Consider the following 15,694-nt stretch of genomic DNA (forward strand, 5'->3'; position numbering starts at 1 on the left):
TTGCTAAATATAATACATTAGGAGATATTATTTTACTTGCATTTTTTTCTAGCACTACTCTATAAAATGAAAACATCATGTATATTGTAACTGATTCTTGGCCCTGGAATGAAGTTGTTTTGATATAATTTAAAGACATATTTAAGGATGGTACAGAACTCATTCAGAGTAAGTGGAGGTTTCCCATAAATATATTACCTGGATTTTCTATTTTATTTTTGGCCAATTGCTTCAAATCCAGATGTCTAATGTTTTGTCTTTGATTCTAGAAAATAACTTAGTTTGATGAAGATAAGATGATATTGCAAACATATCAATCAAGATATGATGACAAAGACAGAATAATAACATACACAGTCATTGGGACTTTAAATCTTACACAGATATATGGTTCCTGTAGCTTATAGCAAAAACTACTATTATTTCCATTTTAGAAGACTTTTAATTTAAATTAATGGATTACCTACATTTGACTTCAAAAACGAACAGTAGAAGGACTACCTGTGTCATCTCATATGAGCACTGTTGTTAGAATATATCAAGCAAGTTTAAAGCTTCAATTTTTACTTGAAAATTAGATTTTGTAATACACCTAGTCTAGTGTGCATACTACTGGTTAATCTTAAACTAGACTTTGTTTTGCATTACTGTGGCATTTACATATCTGTATCAATGTGGTTCATATTAGAAGGTACTGGCTTTTATTTTATATTCTGAGGCAACATCAATTCCCAAAGGAATGATTCTATAAGGAAAAGGTACTTAATGATGAACCTTAAAATACATCACTGAATTGTTCAAACTTTCCCCAAAGCTCTTGCTCTAAATTAAATTATCCAAGGATTCAGTCCTTTCATGCCCACGAGAACTTTTGTCTTCTACATACTTCTTCCAATGGAGTTTGTATGTTCAGAGACATATCTGGACAGTTACATCAGGATAATTCAGTAGAAGAAAACAGAAACTTAATATGAAGTAACAAATTAGTTATCAAAGCAAAAATATTAGGTAGCTATGAATAAGAGTCAATTTCTCAATCAACTTAGATTTGAAAATTCGCATTCAGAAGGCAGTTACAGAAAAAAGAAGAAAAACCTCAAGTTTTCCTATAAAACGTGGAATTACTTTAAAAGAATATATCACAATTTATTGCTTATAAACTTATTAAACATTTTGATACAATTGAATGAGATGATGCCATATGTCAAATTCAACTTTATTTGAAAAATATACAATAAAATATGTTAAGAAATATTTGAGCCTTAGTTTGTGTGTTTTTAATTACATGGAGGTTCTGCAAATCTAAATCTGTCTAAATATGCTCTCAAATCTATACAATACCAAAAGTGTATAATACACATGGGTAATGCATTTAGTACATCAAAGACACTGAGGTTATTTGCAGAATTCTAACTACTCCCAAACAAAGAAATGAACATGATCTAGAAAAGAAAGTGATAGAAGCTGGAAGAGACCAAACAAGAAGGGAGTCAAAATTCACAGTAAGTGGAATATTGCCAGAAATACAAACGAAGAGCCACACTAATTCTTTCTTTACAAATTCTTATCTCATACATTACATCCACTCCTAATGTCCCCTCCTCCCATCCTTCTCAGACTTCTTTCATCTCCTTTCTTCCCCAAATTCACTCTTCCTCCATTGCTCTTCAAAACTCAGAGCAGGTCTCCCAGGGATATCAACTGAAAAGGAAGGAGGATTGTATTAGCCAGAGGGCTGAACACAGCCCACAGAATCAGCTAAGCAGGGCTCAAAAGGGATCTGAAAGGCTGAAGCAACAATCACAGACCCTGTCCTGTATTGCTCTAAGTTAGGCCCTCTGTATATATATTATGACTGTGTAGCCAGGTGTTCTTGTGGAACTCCTAACAGTAACAATGTGTGTGTGTGTGTGTGTGTGTGTGTGTGTGTGTGTGTGTGTGTGTGTGTGTGTGTGTGTAGGGGGATACCGCTGGCTCATTTTCCTTTTTTTCCTACTAGGCTGCCTTGTCCATATGAGGGTTTCTTCCTAGTCTTTTTGTAACTTGTTATGCCACACTAAATTTAAGCACCAAGGATAGAGACTTGAGATTCATGTTTATTAAACTTAATTTATTCTTTGAAAATTTCATACATCTCTACAATGGGTCCTTATTATAACTATCACAATCCCTCCTCCAATCCCATGATAACATCTCTCTTCCTGCTTCATGGCTTTCCTTAATAATCCTTTTTTTAACCTACAAACTCCTATTAGTGCCTGATGTGAGGACATTCACTGGAGTATGGACTGTCTTTCAGTGAGCACAATCATAAATTAAAGAGACTCTTTCTCCCCACCAGAAGCAACCACCAACCAATGACTCTTCAGCTAGGGGTAGAAATTTGACTTTATATCTGCTCTTTGGCTGAAAGTTTTTACCATATCTTAGAATTTTCGGGAAGAGTCTTCAGTGTCTCATCTATACAATCTATATTATCTGCAAAAAAGAAATTCTGCTTCTTTTCCTATTTGTATTCCTTTAATTCATCCTTTTAAATTGCTTCTCTTACTAAGATTCCAAGGGCTATATTGAAAAAAGATGTAAGAAACAAAGAAGCATAATTCCTGCTTTAAGATAGTATATTTTATTGAAGACAAAGCACTGCATTCATGAAACATTAACCATGTGAACACCTAAACAAGCCCTATGCAACAACACTAGTGGACATTCAATGTAGATGGAGGAATCCTCACAATATGCCACTCATAAATCCCTGTCAGATTTTTTCCACTGTTTTAATCTTGTGCACATTGTGAAAAAGTAACCATATCTAATTTGGATTCATACATTCATTAACTCAGTGTGATATGACATGTTATGTCACATCACTACTCTTCATCCTCAGGGTCTTATATTCCTTGTAAACTTTCATTGCATCCCTTGATTCTTCTTGATCCATTTCCTACTGAGCACTCACTATAACTTATTCTTAGCACTTTGTCCATTTATGATTCTCTGTACTAGCATTTATATACAATAACAGGAAGTTTCTGTGATTAAGACTGGAAGCAGCACTAATCAATGGATATGAACACAAATATTATAAAGCAGTTTGACAACACTTCAATGTTAATGCTATTATTGCTGTGATGAAATACCATGACCAAAGCAAGTTGGAGAGTAAGGATTTATTTTAGCTTGCACTTTCAGGGAGAAATTCAGGGCAGAAATCCAAATAGTAAAGGAGCCTGGACGTAGGTGCTGATACAAATGTCTTGGAGGAATATGGTTTACTTGCTTAATCAACCTGGATTTTTAAACTTGATTTCCTATGGAACCAAGGACCAACAGCTCATGGATGGTACCACCCACAATGGGCTGGGTCTTCCCTTATAAATCACTCATTAAGAAACTGTCCTACAGTCTGGCCTACAGCCTGTTCATATGGACAAATTTTATTTTTTCCTTTTTAAATCTTTTTATTTAGTTATTCTTTGTGGGTTTCACATTATGCATCTCAATACCGTGCATCTGCCTATCCTTTAGTATCTACCATCTGCCCTTGCAACAACACCATCCCCCCCCCAAAATTAAAGAAACTTAAGAGAAATGAAGAACAAATAAAAAAAGAAAAATCTCATTGTGGAAGCTGACGTATGACACAAAGAGTCATGCAATTTACCCTTTAGCCCATATATCTTTACTATTTTTATTGTCTGGATTGAAGCCTCTGGTTTTTGCTACATCACTGAAACTTGTCCCTCACTAGGACTCCTCTTGGATAGTTTCTTGTTGCCCTGTGTTATAGATATCCTGAAGCTTGGATCTGCAAGACTAGCCCCTTCACCTTCTCCACTAAATTATCCAGTATAATATTTATTTTGAAACTCACCAATAGTTGCTCCTTTAGGATCTATGTTTTTCCTAGCAATAAGTTTCAACCATATTTATAACATCAGGTATGAATTGTCCCCTTTGGAGAAGTCTTAAAATCCCATCAAAGGAACAGATGGTTCATCCCACAGTCTTGTCACTTTTGTACCAGTGAGCATATCATGCCTGATTGGTCAGTACTGTTCTATTCAGCATCCTGCACTGGATATCTTTTCTCCTCTAAAAACACATATATTGTTTCTAGTGTTATGAAAAAACCAGGAGAGTTTCTCCTGGTCAGTTCAAATTTGATCACTCCATTCCTTTCAAACATAGTGAATGGTGCTGTCCAAAATAGTGTATCAACATTTAGTTGTGAAAGCCAACCAAAAACAATGGCCATAGGCTAAAATTTGGTAAATCATGAAGACAGGAACCAAAGTACATACCACTTAGGATATCATTCTTAAAAAATATCATTTATATAGACAATAATGGTTTGATACAATGGTTTGATATAGCAGAAGAAGAAATTTTAAAAAGGTTATGGTTCTCAGAAATAAAGGAAGAAAAGAAACATCTGGGGTACTAATTTTTATTTCATAATTCTAAAATATTTCTATGTTAAACAAATTAAAGAGGAGCATATGGGATAAAATTCAAATAAGATACAGTGAATACTTAAATATCACTCTAGCCATATATTAGCTATATTTTAGCATTTGAAAATGAAGAGAAGACAGCTAGCATATGACCATACATACTATAGTAAGAAGAAAACCCTGCCCCATTTCAGCCCACTATTCCAGCAATAGCACTGAGAAGTAAACAAAACTTTTTCAAGAATTTATAAGCATAGTTTCCAAACAAATTATGTAAGGTAGATTTAATGGAGTTGATTAATTTTGATTAGGGAGCAATTTGTAAATAACTCTGGAAATTGGATTGAACATAGAGAAAAATCTCACATGAGCATAGCTGCATCAAAGTACTACAGTATAGGAAACTCCTCATCAAAAAAAACTGAACGGTGTCTGATTCAAAGTTAGTAGACTATATCATCACATGTTGTGAATTTGCTATATAGAAAATCTAGGAATTTTTAATTTCACGTATAAATTGTTCAATAACCTATTCAATACCAATTAATATCTTCTTCAATATCCTGGGTTTTGATACATGTGTGTAGTAGCTGTCACTGCTCATTTCTGGTTGTAATCAACTGTCATTGAACAAAATGTGAGGAAGTATTTCAATATTCTTGCATTTAGTAAGACTGGTTATGTGTCCTAGTATATGAGTTAATTAGAAAATGTTCCAAGGGATGCTAGTATAGTTAGCAGTGTTTGGCTTGAATATTTTATAGATATGTATTAAATCCATCCAAACTATGAATCACTTGATTTTCATGATGATTTATTTTACTTTGATTTTTCAGTTAAATTAGAAATAATCTTGTTTTACATAACAATCCCAGTTTTTCTCGCTCCCATCTTCCCATGCCCTGCCAGCAAGCCCATCTCATCCCCTTTCTATTCCCCAGGGAGGGTAAGGCCTTCCATGGGGGATCATTAAAATCTGTCACATTATTCATTTTGTCTACATTAGTTGTCTAAGGCTAAGAGTGAGAAAGTAAAGTCATCACTATTGTTTTGTGGAGTTAGTCAGTACATTTATGTTCAGTAGCACTAGTTTTATATTCCTCCAGATGATTAAAGAAGAACTAATTCCAATGATCCCAGACTATCTATCCCACATGGTATAAAGCTAACAAGCACTATTAAAATCACTTTATGATACCAATATCATCTTGATACCAAATACTAAAAGAGATACAACATAAAAATTATAAGCCAATCTTCCGATGAAGATAAATATAAAATAACTTGATGTAGTATTTGCTAACAAAATGCAGAGATGCATAAAAATCCATCAATAAGACGGGCAGGTTGGCACATGCCTTTAATCCCAGCACTCGGGAGGCAGAGGCAGGTGGATCTCTGAGTTCGAGACCAGCCTGGTCTACAAGAGCTAGTTCCAGGACAGTCTCCAAAGCTGCAGAGAAACCCTGTCTCAAAAAAACAAAAAAAAACTCGTCAATATCTATGTGGCATAGTTCAAGTATTACAAGAATGTTTCAACACAAACAAATCAGCAACTGTAATATAGCAATGATACAAGTAGATAAAAATCACATTTTAGTGTAGATTTGCTGCATGATTAAAAAAACTTTAAGAAAACAGTAATAGAAGATGTAAGCATCACCATAATATAGAATACAACCAATAATATGCTGCATAGGGTAAAGTCTCAATCACTACAACAAAAAATCTGAGATGAGCTCAAAGTATCAATTTCTCAATTAAATTTTACTTTTATTTTCTATTTAAAATTGTATAGCATGAATACTATATTTACATAATTTTTACATACCCTGCCCCTTCACCTCCTCTGCTGACACATCCCCTCAAATTAATGACTTCTTAATTATTATTGTTGAATATATGTAATTCTCCTCTATGCCGTGTTTGTGTGTTGACTCCATTTAGCTTTGCTCATAAGTACAAGTGTTTAGGCTCACTACTCTGATTGGATAACATACAAAGGGAGTCATTATTGGAGAATTCCAATTTAATTGATCTCTGTCTCTCAGTAGCCATTTATTGCATGTATCTCCTCTTCTATGGGTGGGGCTTTGTGGGACTTTCTGCATCCATGTTGGAATCCCAAATGTGTTGTCATTGGAAGGGTGTTGTTTAGGGAACATATTGCATATGTGAAGCTCTCTGCCATATACAGAAGACACTATCATATAGCAATGTCCTGGTCCTGAGATTCATACAATCTTATTCAATAAGGGCTGTACCTTGGTATCTCAGTGATATCTTTTTAAAGTCAAAGAAATAATAAAGGGATACAAAAACAATAAAGACAAAATATATTTACTTGTAGATAACATAATCATCTACCTGAGAATTTAAAAACTCTACCAGAAATTTCAAAGATATAATAATTTTAGCTGAAGTTCAAGATATAAAATCAATATTTATAAATTGATTGCTTTCATGGGTGGCAATAATGAACATGCAGAGAAAGAAACAATATATTCTTATTCACAACCATTTATAATTGATTTTTGATGAAGATGCCCAAAACAGACACTTGGGAAAAAGTCAGATTCCTCAACAAAAGGGCTGCGGAAACTGGACTCCTTGGGGTGTCAGTAAGGAGGCCTTGGAAATCTATGGGGCCTCGAATAGTAGATCAGTATTTATCCCTGGTGTACAAATGGACTCTGGGAGCCCATTCCATGTGGAGGGATGCTCTCTCAGCCTGCTCACATGGAGGAGGGCCTAGGCCCTGCCTGGGATGATACAACAGACTTTGAAGATTCCCACATGGAGGGCCTCACACTCCCTGGGGAGCAGAGGGGGATAGGGTTGGGAGTTTGGGAGGTTGGTGGGGCCAGGGGGGGAGGGGGAGATGAAGCTGGGACTGCCATGTGAAGCAAGTTTGTTACTAATTTAAATTAAAAAATTTAAAAGAAGAAAAAACAATAAAGAAACCTGTGTATGGGGCAGAGGAGGACTCTTTGTACCATCTTAACAATTATTCAGTAAACCCCAAACTATTACAAAACTAAAAAACAAACCGAAAAAAATGGTACTTAAACTTTCTCTCTAACACTTTACAAAGAACAATTTTAAATGAATCAAAAACTTAATGCTATATACCAAATTCTGGGACTCTCTAAGGGAAATTATTTGAAATCTTGATCAAGATGTTTCCATAAGGGGCTAGTATGACTCAGAAATAGTGGCAGAATTGAACAAGATGATTGTGTTGAATTAAAAGTTTTCTGCACAACAGAAGAAGCAACTAAAAGAAGAAACAAAGAGTTTAAAAATAGAAGAAAATCTCTGATAACCACACATCTAACAGATGTGTAACGTTAAAGCCTACATAAAAGGAACTAAAACAACCCTACACAGCAAGAAATCAACCATCACATCATTAAATTGTTTACTAAACCGAAAAGCTCTCAAAAAATGAATAAATGACCAATAGATGTGTGGAATCATGTTGAACATCAGGGAAATACAAATTGAAACTATACTGCAATTCTATCTTGCCAAAATAAAAATGCCTATTATTTTTCAAATGAAGTTAATAAATGCTAAGAAGGAAGCAGACAAAAGAGAAACCTTCTACACTTCTGGTAGGCAAGCATATTAATCCAGTGTGGGGTGTGGGTCCTCAAAAGCTTGTAACTAGATCTATTAAATGAGACATATAAAACTTCCATTTACTCAAAACATTTTATGTCAGTCAACATTGCATGGACATTTTGCACATCAGTATTTTCACAGCATCAAATACACAGGGAATTATATTCAGCCATAGAAAGACAAAAATTTGTAATTTGAAGAAAAATTGATCCAGCTAGAGATTATACTATTAAATAAAAACTCAAATTCTTACAACAAATTTCATATGTAATATGGATTATAGGACTTTTTTAGATACTGTTAAGTAAACAATATTTTTGAATTTCAACTTAGAACTTTATCTTACTGGATCCTTGAACTAAAGAGAAAAGTCTTTCCAAAGATATACTTTGTGTTCAAATCTTTCTCAGCAAATAAACAGGACCTATGCTGACCACACACAAATGTTGTGAGGGGAAAGGGTCAATTAGCTCCATTAAAGCTTTCAATAATATGTGGACAGATCAAAGCAATTTTTTTTGTTTTTCGAGACAGGATTTCTCTGTATTGTTTTGAAGTTGTCCTGGAACTTGCTCTGTAGACCAGACTGACCTCAAACTCACAGAGATCTGACTGCATCTGCCTCCCGAGTGCTGGGATTAAAGGCATGTGCCACCAATGCCAGGCCAAAGCATCATCTTTTAATCTATAAATATATGCAAAAACTTATCAATAAAAATAAAATTTCAAATTCATGAAATAAATTGAAAATATGTAAGAAGACAAAATTCTAATCCATAAAAAAAACCTTAAACTAAGGCAGCACTTTAAAGCCAGGACTTGTGTTTCAGAAGAAGATGGATCTCTGTAAGTTTAGGACAGCTTGGTCTTATAGGCAAGGTTATACAAAGAAACCCTGGCTCAAAAACAAAGAAACAACAAAAAAAAACCTTAATTTGTATTAAGCATGTAGGATAGTCTTGTTTTTTAAAGATAAGTCACAATCTGATTAACAGGAAAACCACTGTTTTAGAACAAATAAGATAAATAACAAAAGAGAATAACAATGAAAATGATTCAAGGCAATTATCCCTTGCTTCCATTAAAGAGTGAATGGCATGTTCTACAGGAACAATATATCTCTCCTATTAAAGTTATTTTAGTGCTCCAAATTCTCCTCATGCCATTTTTCATTTCCCCATTCCTCAGGATGTAGATGAATGGGTTCAATTGGAGTAATTAAAGATAATATCACCATCACAGACTTATCTATGGAGAATGTGGAAGTAGGCCTTGCAAACAGGAAGATGCAAGGAACAAAGAATAAAACAACCACATGTATACAATGCTTTGCATTTCCCTTCCAGACTATGTGACCTAAAGGATTATAAAATGACAGCATAGGAAAGTAGAAGAATTAAGAAAGTGACAGTGCAAATTGCCCCTACATTAGTTATCATACAGAGTCCAGCGAGGTAAATATTGGTACAAGCTAGTTTTAGCAAGGGATAAATGTCACACAGAAAGTTGTCAATGATATTCGGACCACAGAAAGGTGCCGATAAATGAAGATGAACAGAATTAATGAATGAATAAAGCCTCCAATCCAGGCCCCCAACAGATGAGGACACATACCTGCCTGTTCATGATGGTCAAATAGTGAAGAGGTTTACAGATGTCTACATAGCAGTCATAGGCCATCACCACCAGAAGAATGACCTCAACTCCAGCAAATTAATGGTCTATGAAAACTTGAGTTATACAAGCCTGGAAGGAAATGGTCTTTGTTGCATAGAGCAAGTCAATGATCATTCTGGGAGCAATGGCAGTAGAATAGATAGTATCTATAAATGACTAATAAGTCAGAAAAAAAGTACATAGGATAGCCAAGGGAAGGGCTGGCCATGATGGTCACCATGATGAGCAGATTGCCCATTACTGTCACAATGTAGATGAGCAAGAATGTGACAAACAGAACCTTTTGCCCCTCAGGGTTCTGGGTGAGGCCCAGGAGGATGAATTTGGTTACATTGTTCCTCTTTTCCATAAATTCTTCTGACTCTTTTTAACTCACTCAGGTGTCAGATCCTGCAGACAAAAAGCTGAATTTTGAAGTGATCCTAAATTCCATGACCAAAAAAAATCTATCACTAACTACTGCTCACATGGTGTAGTATCAAGCTGTTCCTTAAATTTTTATCTTTGTATCCATACATTAGTACATATCTCAACCCTCAGTTGAAAACTTCTTTTTGCAATAGATAGGAATTCACACAGAAACACACAACTGCTGGACTATGCAGAAAATTGGAATTTGTGGAGTTTTATCTCTAATTGGCACATATAAACCCTCCCTTTATAAGGCTCAAGGATAGTTTCAGAAAATGTGACAGAATTATAAGCCATATTTAGTGGAAATCTTCATTCAATTAATATTTGCCAGATGTGATAGGGACACACCACATAGGAATTCACAGTGGGTATAACTGCATACACAAGAAATAAACCAGTAAAATGGAAGAATGGATACTGAGGGGCACGTAAATCCCACCACTGACTGAGATATAGCTTGAATACTCCCCACAGGAGAAACACCTGAGAAGATGAGTGTTTGCATACTCTCTCTCATGGCTTTCCCAAACATCTTCCTATGAACACCATAATGAAATCTCAGGATGAAAGCTTCTCCTAATTCCCATAGGCTTCTTTCTCTAGGCAGCCACTCACAAAGTCTGCAAACTGGAGTTTACCTATACTATTTTTTCTCAAAATCATTTTTAGATTATTCATTTTATTCAATCAATGTTATACTTTATGAAACAATAAACTGTCACAAATATTGAGGAGACTTCCACATTCTTAAGTAGACAACAAATAAATTATTAATGGATGCTTTAAATATGGCACATGAGGTAAATAGAAAATAACTGCAAATCTACTGCCATAAGAGAGAAACAAACTGTGTTCCTTGGGAGTGGATAAAATACTAAAAAATACTTTCAAACGGAAGTTTTCTGCAAGTACAGATGACTAAATTTGCATTTCAATATAGAAACTTTGAAATCACATGAGGAAAGTCTTTGCCTGCACTTTCCTATCTAAACCACTCTGTAGTGAGAATTCTATCCCTTGAAAAGAGTATATCTCCTCAAATACAGGACAATAAACATGTAAATAATGTATCCATAAGCGCCAAGTAAAAAGTAAATGAGATCATTGAATTTCTCATTTTAATATGTTTTTTTAAAATATCATGTGTTTTCGTATTCAGTTTCTTTGAAGTAAATATCAATAACTGTTTTTAAAATCTATCAGGAGCCAAATGAACATAGTGAAAAATTAGATTGGTTTCCTCTGTTGTACATTCTTATTGATAGTTTTGCTTTGCTTTCATGAGAAAGAATATCTGGAACATTTGAGATGTTGAGATCCAATTTCTTATTTGGATTCTCAACCTCCAGATTCTATATTGAACAATTATGTGACCCTAGGTGAATTAAAGGATATCATGTGTATTATGGAAGCTGCAAAACATCTAACATGTAGGAAATGTGAAGGATTAAATGCAAATATAGTTTGAAGAAAATTATTTGGCACATAAGCAAGTAAATAAATTCAGGGTATTATTTATTGTTATTAGTTTCTGTGTATATTCTTAAAGCCATGACTTCTTGAAAAAACAGAAAAGAATATACAAGAATTTCCCCAAAGACTTCATCTCTAATGACCCAAAGGGGAATTCTTATTGGATGACTGGATGGCTTATATTTTTATTGTGTACAGTTACAGTGATTATCCCTTCTTATACTATCAGGAAATTCATTGTATTGCTTTTTGTTTGCATTACTACTGTCTTTAAAACTTATTACAATTAAATGTAATGCTTTAAAGCTGTGCAGTCAACTTAGTTTAAAATTTTAAAGACAATAGAAATGAAATCTGTAAAATACTTAGAAACAGATGGTGCTATTTTCTTGCATATTCCTGCAGATTTTATACTTAAATAATCACAAAAATCTTTATCCATTATAATAAGTAAATGCAACTCCATGCATATTTTAAAAATAAATTTTTGAGATTGACTTCCATATTTTATAATTGCCTAATAATTTCCACATTGAATTCTCATCTATGACAATAAAAATAATGGGAAAATAAACCATAACAAATATTTAACTAATGTTGAAAAAGAATTTTTCACAATAGATGAAAAATAGTAACAGCACACTTGCCCACCAATAGACAAATGAATAAACACACTATGTATCACACACCCAAAAGTTTAGCATCAAAGTAGTTTTCAAAGAAAGCTTTCTTACAGTGTGTGTCTTCATGCCTGTGCAAAGGAGATACTTTTGAAACTATAGGATGGGACTAGTTGAGGAACAGGTAAGCACTATGTTGCATTTCAAAACTAAATGTAATTAAATGGTGAAACTTGTAGAAATTATACCAAATCATTAAATCAGAACAACACAAAGATGCAGACATTTTATTATCTCACCTCTATGTAGTACTTTTACCACACTAAATATAACTGTTGTAATATGAATATTTTATTTATTTATTGAAAATATATTTAAATGTAACTTCTTCAGTCATTTAAGAAAAGAGGCCAAATATTTGATAGAGAGCCAGCAGAACTGTGCATGGAAAGAGTAGGAGGGAGAAAAGGGAGGCAGACATGACCATTTTATTTTAATTTGAGAAATAAAAAATACTTTTAAAACTTACATTGAATTTTTAAAAGAATCAATATCTGCAGAGAAACAAGCATTCAAAGTCCCAGAAGGAGTTGGCAATTGGTAATAATAACAGTTACACACTCTCAATTATATAAAGTATCTGACAAACACATTTCCAGGAAGATAAACCATGTGAATGTTACATTGTTCATGTTTTGCAACATGCTCTAAAGTCTGTTATATGCATTTGAACAAGAATATGAAGTTTATAGATAGCCGTATTTTGTTTATTCTGTAGATATTCTATAAAGTAGATAAAGTACATGCACCGTCCTATTCTTGTTTCTAGCATAAAATTTTGCTGACTGTCTTTACTCCTATTACAAAATCTCTGGAACAATTTCATTGATATGTTACCTGGGTTTTCTGTTTCTTCTTTGCTTACATGTTCCAAATTAAGACTTCTGTCATTTTATTTTCAATTTTGGAAAGTTATCTCTTACTTTGGTAAATCAAAATTGCAAGCATATCAGTGCATGTATACATTCAAAGAAATGCACACTCAGCCACTGAAGCTAGACTTGCTCTATCATAGAGAAGCAGCTTCTTGGGTCCTCAAAAAACATGATAAACATGCTTCATTCTTCAAAAAGCATTTTAGAGTTTAGGTTACAGATTTGCCCACAAATGGGTTACAGAATAAACAGTTGATGCATATGTGAATCCTAAAATCTGAAGGCTGTTTTGCGAACATGTATCAGGATTTATTTAAAATTTCATTAATATGCATACTAGGAAATTAATTTAAAAAGACTTTGCATTTTGTCACTTGGAAAAAATGCAGGATAATATAAAATACTGAATTTATTTTATATTACTGATCATTTTCAAACATGCATTAGTAATGTTTATAGGTGCCATTTATTGGCATTTTATTTTATAACCTAGTAGTAAAATCAAATCCCAAGGAAATTCTTTTATGAGTCAAGGGAAATCATTTACAATAACTTGAAAATGAAATATAAAATATTTAACTAAACCCTTCAAATTGTCCCCAGTGTGCTTATTGCAAATTAAGTTCTCTAAAGAATTATGCCCCCAGAGAACTGATACCTCCTATATCCTCCTTCCAATAGCATCTGTGAGTGTTGACTTTTACACAAACTCTACTAGATTTAAAATCACAGTAGTAATGACTGGCTTCCATACTTCATGAAATCTATTTTAAGGGACTTCCTATTTTCTTTTATTTATTAACATTTTTTGTCTTACTGATTTTCCGTTTAACTTTCATTTTTGTGTTTTATGTTGCTTTCTAAAGAGAGAGAAATGGTGATGTAGAGAAAGAACATAAAGTTAGGTGTGTAGAGACCTGGGGAAGATCTTGGAGAAATTGGGAGATAGAGAAATGATTAAATCTATTGCATAAAAGAGCTTAAATGGAAAAAAAGAAAAAATTCTTGATTTAGTTCCTGAGCTCATGAAGTCTATTTCAGAACCCACCTGGTTGTGCTTTTCTCTAAAGTGTTTCATGACCTATTCCTCTAACAGTTTCAGAATTTTCCAATTGCTCACCTGAGCAGACAATCCTACTTCTTCAGCTTCCCAAGTGTTATTTAGAGTTGTGGGCCAGCATCCTGTTAATTCCAATTATTTCAGTCAAATGCAACACTTTATGACACACAAGATTCATAAACGGAACATGAATAAATAATGACTCAAAGCTGAGAAAAATCTTTAAGTGACACATTTAACCTATAGGTGGAAATTTGCCATACTAATAAAATAATAAACACTAAAAATTGGAAATCACACTTTTGTGGGGAAAAAGTGTGTATATTTAACAAAAGGATTTCTAATTAAAATGGAATGTAATGGTTTCTCAAAAATGGATTTTTCAAATTCTAGAAAATATACATTCTTCTTAGTTTCACTCCAATATAAATTGAATAAGTTATTCAGAAGTGTCACTGCAGTGATCATGTTTTCCAGTGCTGAATCAATGCAGATTGGTCCACCACTGGCAGCAGCTTGTGACATCAATGAAGAAAGTATCAGAAGTTTCAGTAAAGCAAACCTGTCACAATGAAGTATTCAGTAACATTGAGCCCACAGAAACGATTTATGCCACTGAGTAAAAACCAACATTTACCACCAATGGGTGATTATCTTGCTGTGTCACTGGCCAAAGGAGCCCAACTGAAATCCTCAAACATCACAGATTATTGTAAATGATATATGTTGCCCCGCACAACTTGTGGTAAGGCCCTGTTGCTGAAGTCAGCACACATATGTCGTTGAATATGATTAAGACAAGCTTTGCCTAACTAGAACTTTCACCCCTACTGACATTCATCCCTAGAATTCATAATAGTGACGCAAATGTTATGAGAAGAACCAACACCTTCTTATTGGATTTCAGGCCCACTACATAAGAAAACACCCATTCTTGACACTACTAAAGTGACCTAGAATATAAGACTAGATGGGTCATGGAGCTAGCGGTAAGCCAAATACCATTATTCAGTCAAAGGAATACATAATAAAATAGCTACTAATGGTTTTCTACTATATTCATCGAACAGTGCCTCACTGAGCCTTCATCAAATAAATTCTTCTTACAGTAAATGGGAACTAAAACAGAGACGCATAACTGGACAGTGTGCAAAGACTGAGGGACTTTGGAACACTCCATCCTAAATACGATTTCTTCATCAAATGCCTCCTATCAAGGCTGAAGAATCTATGCAGAAGATGGTGCAAAACAATTAAAGGAGCCAGAGGTGATGGTTGACTCCAAGGAAAGAATGTATTTCAGACATAACAGGACTGATGCACAAATAAATTCACAGATACTGTAATATAGAAACAAGATATGCACAGGCTTTAAAGTCTTTTAGTTTCATTATTTCTCTATTAGTTTTTGTTTGGATGACCTGTTCCTTA

General features: G+C 34.0%; 1 pseudogene; it reads right to left on the reverse strand.

The window, feature by feature from the left end:
• Positions 1-9,149: 9,149 nt before the first annotated feature.
• LOC101829038 lies at positions 9,150-10,116 on the reverse strand (annotated as a pseudogene).
• Positions 10,117-15,694: the final 5,578 nt, after the last annotated feature.

This window comes from Mesocricetus auratus, unplaced genomic scaffold (assembly GCF_017639785.1).
Source record: "Mesocricetus auratus isolate SY011 unplaced genomic scaffold, BCM_Maur_2.0 Super-Scaffold_100004, whole genome shotgun sequence".
NCBI lineage: Eukaryota > Metazoa > Chordata > Mammalia > Rodentia > Cricetidae > Mesocricetus > Mesocricetus auratus.